The sequence below is a fragment of the Sitodiplosis mosellana genome, unplaced genomic scaffold, assembly GCF_009176505.1.
Source record: "Sitodiplosis mosellana isolate CC-2019 unplaced genomic scaffold, AAFC_SMos_1.0 Smas_scaffold_5, whole genome shotgun sequence".
Classification (NCBI taxonomy): Eukaryota; Metazoa; Arthropoda; class Insecta; order Diptera; family Cecidomyiidae; genus Sitodiplosis; species Sitodiplosis mosellana.
The window spans coordinates 120,602-132,809 of NW_022595248.1; the positions used below are offsets into that span (position 1 = coordinate 120,602).

Below are 12,208 nucleotides of genomic sequence, written 5' to 3' on the forward strand. Positions count from 1 at the left end.
TATCTGTCACAAAACTTTCTCGCAACTATTCGCATCTCCAACTCAAGAGAGTCTATGATTGCGGTTAACAGAGCGGAAAAAACTCAAAATTCATAACCAATTTTTGTCGCACACCGAAAAAAACATCACTTTCAACTTTAATTTCAGCATTCCAACTATGTAGGTCAGTACTTTGCATTCATTTACAACTTTCTCCTTGGTGCAGAAAACGGCACAGCCATCAAAAAGGATTTAATTTTCCGACTCGAGCGGTGCGAAATTGAAATGCATTATCATTGTTGCGTCATTTCCAATGTGTTGGATTTTTCAATCGCATACCGACGTTTACGAGCAAAAAACATTTTATGGATTCAGTTAGCGTGTTTTTTTTTCTTCTGCTGTCGATGCATCGTATTCGAAACCCAGATGTTGAACATTGAACCTGTAATCTCCAGCGAATGAAACATGCCATTTAAAGTGAAGATGCAAAGTGGCAGTAATGGTTATAATGGAGATATTCCAAACACATATATATACATTTTTTCGTGAATTCGCTACTTTTGCATTTTTCATAGAATTGACTTTGTCACCGTAGTAGTAGTGATCAGGTGGAATTCAAAGACGAAGGAAAAACAAGTTAACGTTCTATTTATATTCATAAAAATGTCGAAAATAATTCACAGCTTTTTCATTTGTTGCACATTGCATGCGACAAAGAGCGAATTTGCGACAAATGCTAAGAAGGGAACGATAAAAAAAAACGAAGCAGAAAAAGAAACAGTATTATCATTAAAAATGCTCTCATTTATGTATAATTTATTCGAAACATACGATTGCCACGCCACGATTCAGTCTGAATGTGAAAGAAAAAGAAATCCTGACTACGAAATGCGTTGTCGTTTTATTTGCTTTTTCTTCTCTCTCTCTCTCTCTCTCTCTCTCTCTCTCTCCCTCCATTTTTCCTCCCCTTGCGCTGAAAACTTTGAATTTCATTCATTTTAATTTACTTGAGCTTTCGTTGTAAAATACGAATTCCATATCTGCAGCAAATAAATTAAATTTGTACATTTTTATTACTATTTTTCCCGTTTTCTTCTTCTTTGAGATCCTTTGAACACACATTTCGGTTGCTCATGTCACAACGACGACGATTCATGCAAAATATTCTTCTTATTTTCCGGTATCGATGTTTATGTGAAATTTTATGTTCGGTTTTCATTTTTCTTTTGCACTTCATGTTGCTTTTTCACATGATTCCGAAATGTTGATACTCTTGCGCGTATGTAGAAATGCTGGAAAATGAGATTTGGCATTCAGTTTGTGCAGCGCAAAGAAGAAGAAAAAGAAAACGACGAAAAAATGCCGAAAATTATACATTCACCGTGAGTGGAGTGTAGCGCGAGTCTCGCGCGTTCCACACGAAAACAAAGTAAATTCCGCTTTTTTTCAAAAAGAAAATTAAGTGAATATCATATTGAATAAGAAAGACATAAAGTATCTTATTACAGATGTGACTGCACATTTAATAATGTTATTTCGTTTTGTAAATATATGTATATGCGACAAGAGAGTGAAATGGAGATGGCTTTCAGTGAGTATGAGCCACTTGAACCCCGCCAATTTAGCGAATGTTAATTTTCTCTTTCTCTCTTTCTCTCTGCTTCGCTCCTTCGCTTATTCGCTCGTTGTTTCTGTGTCACTCGATTTCTTCAAGTGTGTGTATGTCGTGTGCGAATCTTGTGTGCAGGTCTCCAAGGAGCTTGAGAGCGAGAAGAAAAAAAAAACGACAAGTAAATTGCTCAAAGAACAGACACTTGAGCGTATAAAAAAAAAGAGGAGACACTAAAAAGAACACCGAAAACGACAACAGCAGCAGCAGCCAAGTCACAGGAGGAGGCAAAAAAGTGCCTTTAGCTCTTAATCAAACGTTATTAAGCAACAACAAGACAAAAGAACAACAAAGTTGAGGCAAAAAGGAATAATGAAATCCTCGTCTCGCATAGAACGAACGAAAGAACGAACGGCATTTGAATCGTAACACTCGGTGAGCACATAAAGCACATATCGAGGCAAAAGCAGAGCAATGCAGAGAGAGCTCATGAAGAAAACTTGTTGCCATCCTCTCTTTTGAACATGTTTTGCTGCACATTATTATCTTTTACCGCTAAATGATACAAAATTCCTTTGTACGAATGCACAAACTGTGGCACTAAAGAAGATACACACAATCACGAGAGAGAAAAAAACTCTGAATCGAAGATGGAATGAGCCAATGTGGAGAAGAAGACAAAAAAAGTAGTTCCTATGTCGTGAGCTTGGAGCATCCATTGCGACAGCTTGAGGAAAAAAGGCAGTCAACATCGTAAATGGCAGCAACAGAAAAAAACGAAAACAATTGAAACAAAAATGTAACACAGAACAAATGAGAAATAGAATGAGCACACACAGTGCACACGGGCTGCTGTCATTTCGCGGTGATGTAAATTCTAACGACCAGATCCAAGGGCTTTTCTGTGTTTTCTGCCGCTGCCGCTGATGCTTTTGTTCCGCTTTTTTTATGGTGGTGTTTTCAAGTGCGTTTCGAATAATATGTAAGCGCCGTAGATGAAAAATGTTTTAGCAAAGCGTTGGAAATCGTCGCCAAAGAAAAGAAACACATAAATCCAAAGGCATGACTCGAGCGAGGAGGCACAAAAAAAACATGAACACATTCTCATTTCGAATCAACGTGGTTTTTTTCGCTCTCTCTCTCTCTCTGTGCCACAGCCGAACGAATGTGGTGTTCACATTTTTCTCCGCACTTTTCGAACTAGAAAGTAGAAGAAGGAACAAAAACATCGCACGAGCGAAAGAAAAGTGCGTGTTACTTTGAAGGATCTTGTAATGCTGCCCACAAATTAGTGTGCCGTCATTGTTACTATAGCTATGGTCACACAATTGGACTTCAACAACACAATCATGTATATTTTTTTTTTCTTTGGCCGAGTTTGTATTTCATCTTTGTTTTGGGACTGCTGTGAGACCGTACTTTTAACACCATTTCGCTCACTTCAACAAGTGCGACAACCATTTTTGCCAATGACGCAGTATTGTTCCATTCTCTTTTTTCTACACTCAGTGCAAAAAGGGTATTTGTTTGTGTATGGATGTGGATTTTTGTGGTTTTTCGCCCGTCATCCAAGCGAGAAGAGGTCTAAAGAATGTGTGTGATTTATAAATAATTTGTTAATTTTGGAGGAATAACGAGCATCTCCAGAGTCTCATAAAATGAAAATAAACTCCGAAAAAAAGCAGCCAGCTAAATTACTAGCTTGGATTCTTTTTTTGTTGTTCGTTCCACGATGCCTCTTTTCGTTTCACGATGTTGCCATTTTATGTGTGGATGAGTGAATGTTTAGTTTTTTTTCTCTCCCTTTTTTTTTCTTCAATGGTTACTTTCTTTGTGTGCATCATTTTCGGAGTTTTATACCGTGTAATTGAATTTCCAGCACGTAAGCCACACTTTCACCGTCATCGTAGTCGTCGTCGTTGTCGTAGCCTCGGAATAAAAAAGAAATCCCGAAAAGAACACACATAAAATTTTAAAGGCACACGATTTTGTTTTCGCAATTTGCGTGAATCTTCTTTTTTTTATTATCAGGCGACTTGCTGTTTGCATCAGCAAAAAAAAAAAACGGAGCTATTTTTTATTGCGCTTAAAATGTACGGTGGTTTGTTTGCACTTGGTTACAATTACAAGTAAACACGAAATGGTGTGATTGGGTCGATTTGCTCTTACATTGGATTCAGACACAGGATCGGAAGAAAGTGCGGTGACGATGTTGCGAATAAAACACATCGTAACTGATTCAATTAAATATTTCTGTAGCGCATTATTGCATTAAATATTAATTAAATGTGTTTTGTGTATCAGACATTAAACAGCCCTCATCCTTACCGAGATGCTGTACAGTAATCAAGTGAATTTGTTTTAAAAAAAAAAGACTCCGTCAGTTGTTTACGCTCGTTCTTATTAGTGACGGAGACATATTGAGATTGAAAGTGGAAAAAAACCGACGACCAACGTCGAATTCGTTTGTCGAGTAAAATGTAAACAACTCGTTTGAATGTCAAAGATTGCCGTCATGTACTCCGCCCTCTTTCCCGCGCTCTCACTCTATTTATTCTGGTGCTAATCTGCTATGCAGTAAGTAGTGGCGATCGAATCGATGAGAAAAATTCGGAGAGAGTTGAGTGAAAAATCAACAGTAATAATGAAGCCGAAGTGAGTGTGTCCGTTATGTGATAGTATCCGAGTTGATGGAAACAAAGGCAAAAAAAGAAACAAAGCAGTGAAAGAGAAAGAGAGACAATTCGAGTTCAAAGACCGATGTATAAATATGTAAATGCGAGTTGAGTGCCCGAAAAATAATTATCATGATATCTATCGGCAAATCTTCATCGTCATAATATTCAACAAGAGAGTCCTTTAATTTAAATTTACACATGCACATTGGCATAGAGGCGGGCCGATCCGGGCCGAACAGGGCAGTGTATATGATAAAGTGTCTGCTGAACAGGATAAGTGCAGTCAGTTTCTGTGTGTTCGTATGGCCAAGCGCAGGCAAACAGAATTAAATGAAAGATTGAAATTCTGAAATGATGGAGAACGCTTTGTGTGCTTGATACCATGCAGGCAAATATGTTACGAACGATACATGCGACAGCAGTGCTTAGAGTCAAAAGAAGAAAATGAAAAAAAAAATGGTGAAACGAGTGAACGAACGGAGATTATTAAACATGATAAGATCCGGACACACAGTCGCTTGTTGTTGATGTATGCATGGAGCAATATTACACGCAAAAGCATATTGGTTATTTTGGCAACGAGATGGTGTTGGCCGGTTGGCACATAAGTGAAAAGAAATTCATGAGTTCCCAACACACACATAGAGAGAGAGTGAGAGAGAATGTTTTTGAATAAACATGTGCGATGAGCATGTATTTAATTGTTTCTTCCCTTTCTTGTCGTCAAAACATTCTCTTGGCTTTGCTTCACAGACAAAAAGCATGTTGTTCATGCTGGATTTTGAGCTCACGTCGTTCCTTCATCTTTTTTCCATCCTCGTAGTGAGCGAAAGAGTGGAAAAAACTACGTCCTGATGTGTAATAAGTTGCTCGATGATGCTTTTCATTGCCATTGAAACGTGTGTTGTTGGATCAAGCACATGAATCCATTGTAACGCGCACATTGTTATCGTGATCTCACTCTCTCTCTCTCTCTCTCGAAGCGTGTTGATTTTAAATTCATTTTCATTTGTTTGGATTTGTCTCTTGAGTTATTTTTCATTCCGTTGACCATTTCAAGTGTACGTATTCAAATGATAGAAGCGAGTTCATTATTCGATATATACACAGAGAGAGGGCGAGAAAAGGAGAGAGAGATCGAAAGAGAATTGTTTGTCGTCAATTCAGGAAAAGCATTACATGCTCGTCTGTTGTGTAAAACGCTTTTCTGAGAATCCACAACAAGAGTATCGCATGAATTTAAATCCCCTTGAACGATTTTCCACTTCGATATTTTCAAGTGGGACTCGTTTAGACTCTCCCGTTCCCATTCTTCGTTTGTTACAACCACGCAAACATTTTTTCAACTCTCTACTCCGTTCGTTACATTATTTGGAAAGTCTTTTTTTCGGCTATTTTCGTGATGCAATCATGTTCATGGAATTCATATCCTGTGCAAATAAAACATCATCATCTCCATCATTTATTTATTTAGTGTGCTAACCAAGTTGAGCCTATAAATCTCATCTACCTTTATGCGAATTTTTCAATTCATTTTTTTTCTCGCACCAATGATATATGAACAACTTATTTTTATGCATGAAAAGCAACGACTTTTTGTGCCAAACTGCAATCGAACCAATTTTATGGATCATTTTTTGACAGGTCTAAGTGTGGATAAAAATCACTGAAATGACGAAATAAATCGATGGTCAGTGTGGAAAATTGACGCATCATACAACTAGATGCCAACTCTGGTTCATATTTTATGAACGATGAAAACCATGTTACCAAATAATACAAGCCAACAACGCTTACTTTGACCAACTTATTGTTTACTTTTCCTGCTCATGCCCATTGTATTCAAATTAGTTCAGTTTCGCATTTATTTTTTCTTCTTCTATTCGGTCGACGACGAAGAGAGAAACAGAGAAAATTCAGAAAAAGTAAATAAAAATATTAAAAAGTTTTTTTTCCCATTTCGTGTAGCCCGTGAACGAATCAGAAAAAATATTTTCTTTACCCGGTAAATGTGTGGATAAAACGGAGATTTGGCAAGTTTTTTGTTGTTGTCGCTACCGAAAAAGAACACACACCGAACGCTCGGACTTGAGCAAATACACCGTTCTATGGTTACTTCAACCCCAAATGTAATAAAATGAAAATGCGATACACAGTTTTGTTGCTTTTCTCACCAAATAGCGCACACAGATCAGAACTGCACAGGTATTTCGGTTGTGTTTGGATGACACTCCCTTGACTGAGCCTGGTATCAAATGAATGGGAGATATTTTGTGTGCAAAATTGGCTTTCGGATTGAATTACATGTTTGATTGTCTAAGAACTAAGGTTTTGGTTTAAAAAAAAATATTTCGATTTTAAACAAAGCTTGCGATTCGATCGAACAAGAAAATATCGAATTCAAAATAAACTAAAAAAGTGAAAGTAAACATTTGATAAAATAATCTGCCTCAATGTCGGGGTGGCAACTGTTGTGCACTCCAAAAGTTTGCTCCAGATGAGCAATTTTTCGGACGAGCTCATTTTTTCTCCGTTGATGTAGCCAAGTCAAACAAAGCACAGCACAAAATAAATACCATTCTATCAAATCTGCTGGCAATGGCCATGGTGCACTGGACATGCATGTAAAATGCACGTAAAGCATTCAGGTGTAGAAAAATGTAAACAATGCCATTGTAGATTTTGATTTAGTGTCTATCACTCATGAAGTGTGTGTGTGTATGTGTGTCTGCAGCATAAAAAAATGATGCAGCCAAAAATGTTCGCAAAGGGAAAAATCTGTCTGGAATAACAGCAACCACTAGCAGCAATAACAACATCGACAAAAACCTGGACAGTGAAGAATGTTATATGTTTATGGCCATACTTTCAATTTATTATTTGCTTTTTTTCGTCCATGAAATTTGCTAAATTAAAAAAAAAAAGAACTACAACGCCACCATGAGCTGGAGAAACAATTGGCCAAATGTGCGAATGAAAAATTCATCGACTGGGACTGAAGAGGATAAATGAGAGTGTATGTGTGTTTTGTGTGCTACGTTCTTCTTTGGATATCTTTAATCATTTGTTGGCTTGTGCACGAAAACGAAATTCAAACATTTTTTTTATCTTCTCTCCAAAGGTAATTCCGTGCACCACGTCGAGAGTCAGACGCACGTTTTGAGGGAGTAAGAGCAAAAAGAAGCGAGTGTGGGAGAGAAAGAGAAAAAAGGTAGTTCGTTTTATTGGCAGACAATGGTGAATGAATTTGTACTGGATAGAGCTCGGGCGAAATGCGTTGAATGGTAAACATGTTGATTTGAATAGTGTTACTGTCCTTCATTTCACCTCGAGCAATATTAAAGTTTGGATGGAGTTTCATTCATCGCTTCTCTGATTTTCAATGCGAAAAGCATATTGTTTGGTGCAAGTTTCAAGAATTTTTGAATGGTAAGCACTTTGCGAATTGTGCTTTCTTCCCTCTCGATTCCTGTCAAACCATTCTTCTTCCTATATATTCTGCCAGCCATTCTGCCATTGCACATTCAAATGTTGTCCAAGTTTTTGCTCCGTCGTCGGAATTGAAAGTTTTTCTTGCAGTAAACAACTGCGTCAAGAAGTCGATAAAAAGTTTTTTTTTTCCCTTTTCACTAACATGAAAAGTGAAATAATTTTATCAATTTCAACAGCTAGCCATTTTCTGGCATTTTAAGCGCATCAGAAGTAAGAGGTGTTTTGCGTGTGTATGAATTTGATTCCAAGCCGATCGATAAAAGTTGAACTGAAAATGCCATAATTTCCCTTCAGCCACACACTTCAACCGCTCTGATTGCTGCTGCTGCTGCTTATAACAATTCCATTTTTATGCGGGCAAGCGCATGACGCAGAGAGTGGATCCATCGAAGCGAGCTTTGAGCACAGTCAAACGAATTCATTACCTGTTTGTTTTTTATGACCACCAATTTATATTACCAACTTTTTCGAAGGACGAAAGAGCTGGTGATGGTGGCGGTTTGTTTTCAAAATAAGTGTATTCACGCATTTCAAGTTTTCCAGTCGACCCACCGCTTATTTCGAAGAGATTTGTGGTGAACATTATGATTTAGTAATAAACGTCTATTGAGCAATAATAAATAAAACGAAAGCAAGAACAACAACACTGCCACCCGAGAAAATCGAAGGAATGAAACTGAAGCTGAAATAAGAAATAGCCAAACTTACGTCAAAATATTCCGAGATGGTGTATTGAGCAACGCTGTAACGATAACACACGATGTGTAATTTGTTTCGATTTGAAATGTCCGCTCTTGCTTATTGCCTGCCCTGTAAATTATAAAGAAAAATGGAGAAAATGTATTATTAAGCTTAATTTATATTTGATTCTTATACTATTCTGGTTGGGTTGGTTGTGTGCGCCACTGCAATAAATGGAAAACCAAAAAAAAAAAAAAAAATCCACACATACATTACGACCGAGCAAATTATTTTTTTTTTTTAGCTAGAACAAAAATAAATGATTCGAATTTTTTTCCAGCGCTGGTTTCGTCTGCAACAAATTACTTGATTTCTTTTCTTTTTTCATGAACGGAAACATCGACTTCCGAATGGAATCGGTCATTTGCAGTGTAATAACGATAAAGTATATCGCAAATGATTTTATGTATCGCTGGTTCGCCAGATTAAAATAATAAGTGTGTTTTGCCGAATGGAATTGTTGCAATGTTCGATGTGGCGAAATTCGATTTTCTTTTCGGCTGGTTGGCCATTTGTTTGGGTGGTTCACAAAACAAAATGATCGATTCATTTCATTTCGATTTGGATGCGGCCATTATGTGAGCATCGAAGAGTAATATCTTGACATGGCAATCGATAACATAATGGGGAACACACAAAAGCTTATCATTTTTGCATTTTATGTTATTCAATGGGGCCAACTGTGTGTGTGTGTGTCTGTGCAGAGGTATTCTTCAATATCAAAATTCCATCGTTGCGCGTTATTTACGTGAAAAAATGTGCTTTTTTGTTATTCTCTCTCGCTCTTGCCCACTCTCTTGTCTAAATGAATATCTATCTATGGCATTCAACGGATGGATATTACTCTCCTTTTGTTCGTCCCTGTCGAATCGGTTAAAACCGAAAGCGATCCATTTCGATCGGGGCCAGTCAGCCAAGGAGAGAGAGAGAGAGATAGAGAGGAAGACAAATAGAAAGAGAGCGAAACAGAGGAAGCATTCCATTGATTTGGCCACGGGGAGCAAGAGAAAGCGAAAAACAATCAGTGGTTATAAATATTTATGGTGATCAAAATCCATTCAACTACATCATAGATGAATGGCAAATGCCTTAATACAATTGCGTTCCTCTCTTTCTATCGGAAGTGTGTATGCATGCATGTGTGTGTGTGTATGTGTGTGCGAGGCGAGCGTCAAGCATGCACTACAATTCAATTGGAATCCAATCGATAACATTCTCGCATATTATGTTATTGTATTTGATTATTCTTTCATTCCTTCGGTTCAGAAGAACATTTGCCGTTTGAGCACGCATCATCCTTCCCGATTGAATCTCTGCGTGTTTCGGGAGGGAGGCGAGAGTGTGAGCGCTCACTCGCTCACTCGGTGATGCTATGCCGTTGTTATCATTTGGATTTTTTGTGCGAGCTTTTAGCTTGGGGAATCGATTCACCAGTATGACTGGCGGCCTCGACTCTCAGCTTTGCTCTGCCGATTCGGCGTGTGTGTGCGTTTGCCAAATCGAAATCGAAAGGTAATCAGCGCTGTTCGATATATTTATAATGTGTGTTTTATGTACGCCGACTGCTCTCGGCTGATATCTTTTCAATGAAAATCTTTCGATCGCATGTTTGTTTTGCGCGATGAATTTTCTATACAGACAGGTTTTTGATTCTCTCTTTTCGATGGTTTTTTTCTTTCGGATTCGCCTGTCTTTACATCACAAACATATCCATTATACAGCCGTTAGCTCTGTGCTCCTGTATTATATTGTGTAACAACAGAGAGCGGCAGTCATCGTTTACTGTTTTTTTTTGTTTTGTTTCGCTCGATGTGCGCCCATTGTACTGCCGCTCGGCTGCTCGAGATTGAAGAGCTAAAACGCATATGTGCGAATAAACGACGATAAACGGCGTGCAGCAAATCAAATCCAAACATTGTTATTCACTCTTCTTTACATTTCGACGGCACATTTCACAAGCAAACCGAAGAGAGAATGAGCCAGAGCACGCGGATTGATATTCAATGGAACCGAAATCCCAATGCCAAAACACTGTTTCGGCCCTTTTGCACAAATATTGAGCACCCAAGAAAATCGAATAAATCAAGCAGCTAAACGAAATTCAACCGACTACTGAATACTGAACAGTTAAAGCCAGCGAAAAAAAGAATCAAAGCAGCAAAAGCAGCAAAAGGAAAAAAAACGCACGAATCGAATAGAGTGGCATTCAACAACAAAGAACAATCGACAACGGCAAAACAAATAAAAGTGACGATGGCGACGGCAACAGCAGCAGCAATGGCGCAACGAACGAACCTAATGAAACTAAATCAATATATTCGATGTTTCGAGTGTGAGGCCGCAATATATTCATGCAGATTGAAATAATATTTGTGTTTTCTTTCGGCTTTTGGTCGATGCTCTCTTTTTGTGTTGATTGCTGCATTTCGCCCATATGTATGACTACCGCTCCTGCTTCGCATCAACTCTGATATTTTTGCTACAATTTTTTTTTCTGCCGGAGCATTCTTTGCGTTCGCTTGTTGGCACGGTTGTTTCGAATCTTTTGGGAGAATGCAACGAGAATAAAAAACGACCACGTCGCCTCCCTGAATCTCTGAACCATGAAAGAATAAAGTGAATTTTTCTTCTGCTTGATTTGAAAAACGAGGCCTTTGTTTTTCTTACGGACTAGTGAATCTGCCTTTTTCACCGTCCTTTTTTTCTCTCTCTTTTGGTCTCGTGCAAAAATTGAACTTTTATTCAATAAAAAAAAAACCGAACCAAGGAGAAAAAGTGAAAGAGAGAAAAGTCGAATAAAACAATTCGACCCAAAAAAGAAAAAAAAAGAAAACAAAGACCGAAAAAGGCCCATTGTCTACTTGGAAATAATTTAATTTAGAATATTTCAATGGCATTTTATTTGCATCTCGATTTAAATTGGCGCTGAATTTGAGTTGTTGCAATTTTAAAATTAAATTGCATTTAGCGAATTGGCCAGGCCGTGTGTGTTTTTTCTCCGTTTATTTATTCACAATGTTTTGTTTAAATGAGCAAATTATTTACTTTGTGCATATTCAACTAGCAGAAAATTGTGTGTGTATGTACGAACTCTGTTAACGCAACGAAAATTCATAAAATAGCTCACTCAATTTATTTGATGTTTAAATTGTTACATTTCCAGGCGGTAGAGTACATTATATTTCCGGTTATATTCACAATTTAATTAAATTGAATGAATTCAATTGGTTCAAAGTAAACACTCGTTGAATCGGTTCAATGCGGCTAAAGAATCGGAACGACAAGAGTCAAATTCCGAACTCGGTAACAAAAACACTTAACTCAATTATTCGACCAGTAATCTGTATTTATGTCTTCAATGATAAAATGGTATTAATGGACTGGTCGAAAATAAGACGCTTAGCACGAATCGAAATACTCTGAAATTCGACTGTAATTCATCGATTCTCAGCCATGGACACCATTCTTTGCTCTCTCTCTCTCTCTTCCTCTCTCCGTTCATTCAAAATATTCGTAATTAATAATTGGTAGATTAGAGCCAACAACATTTCTACATCGATACACAAAATATTTTATGTTAAATAACAAACAAATTAATTTACATAATTTTGGGCTAATTTTCGATGCACAGGAGTTTGAGTGGAATTCGAGTGGTGAGCGCATGTATGTGAGTGTGGGAGGCAGTGCAAAATCGATATATTTCAATAAA

The 12,208-nt window shown here is 37.7% G+C and overlaps 1 long non-coding RNA gene across 1 annotated transcript in view; it reads right to left on the reverse strand.

Annotated features, from left to right (window-relative positions):
- Positions 1–3,377: 3,377 nt before the first annotated feature.
- LOC129566857 (uncharacterized) overlaps positions 3,378–12,208 on the reverse strand; it is a 69,041-nt gene continuing 60,210 nt past the window's right edge. The window contains exon 3 of the long non-coding RNA XR_008687793.1: positions 3,378–8,568. This is a non-coding gene — a long non-coding RNA (uncharacterized LOC129566857). The remainder of the gene's footprint in view (positions 8,569–12,208) is intronic.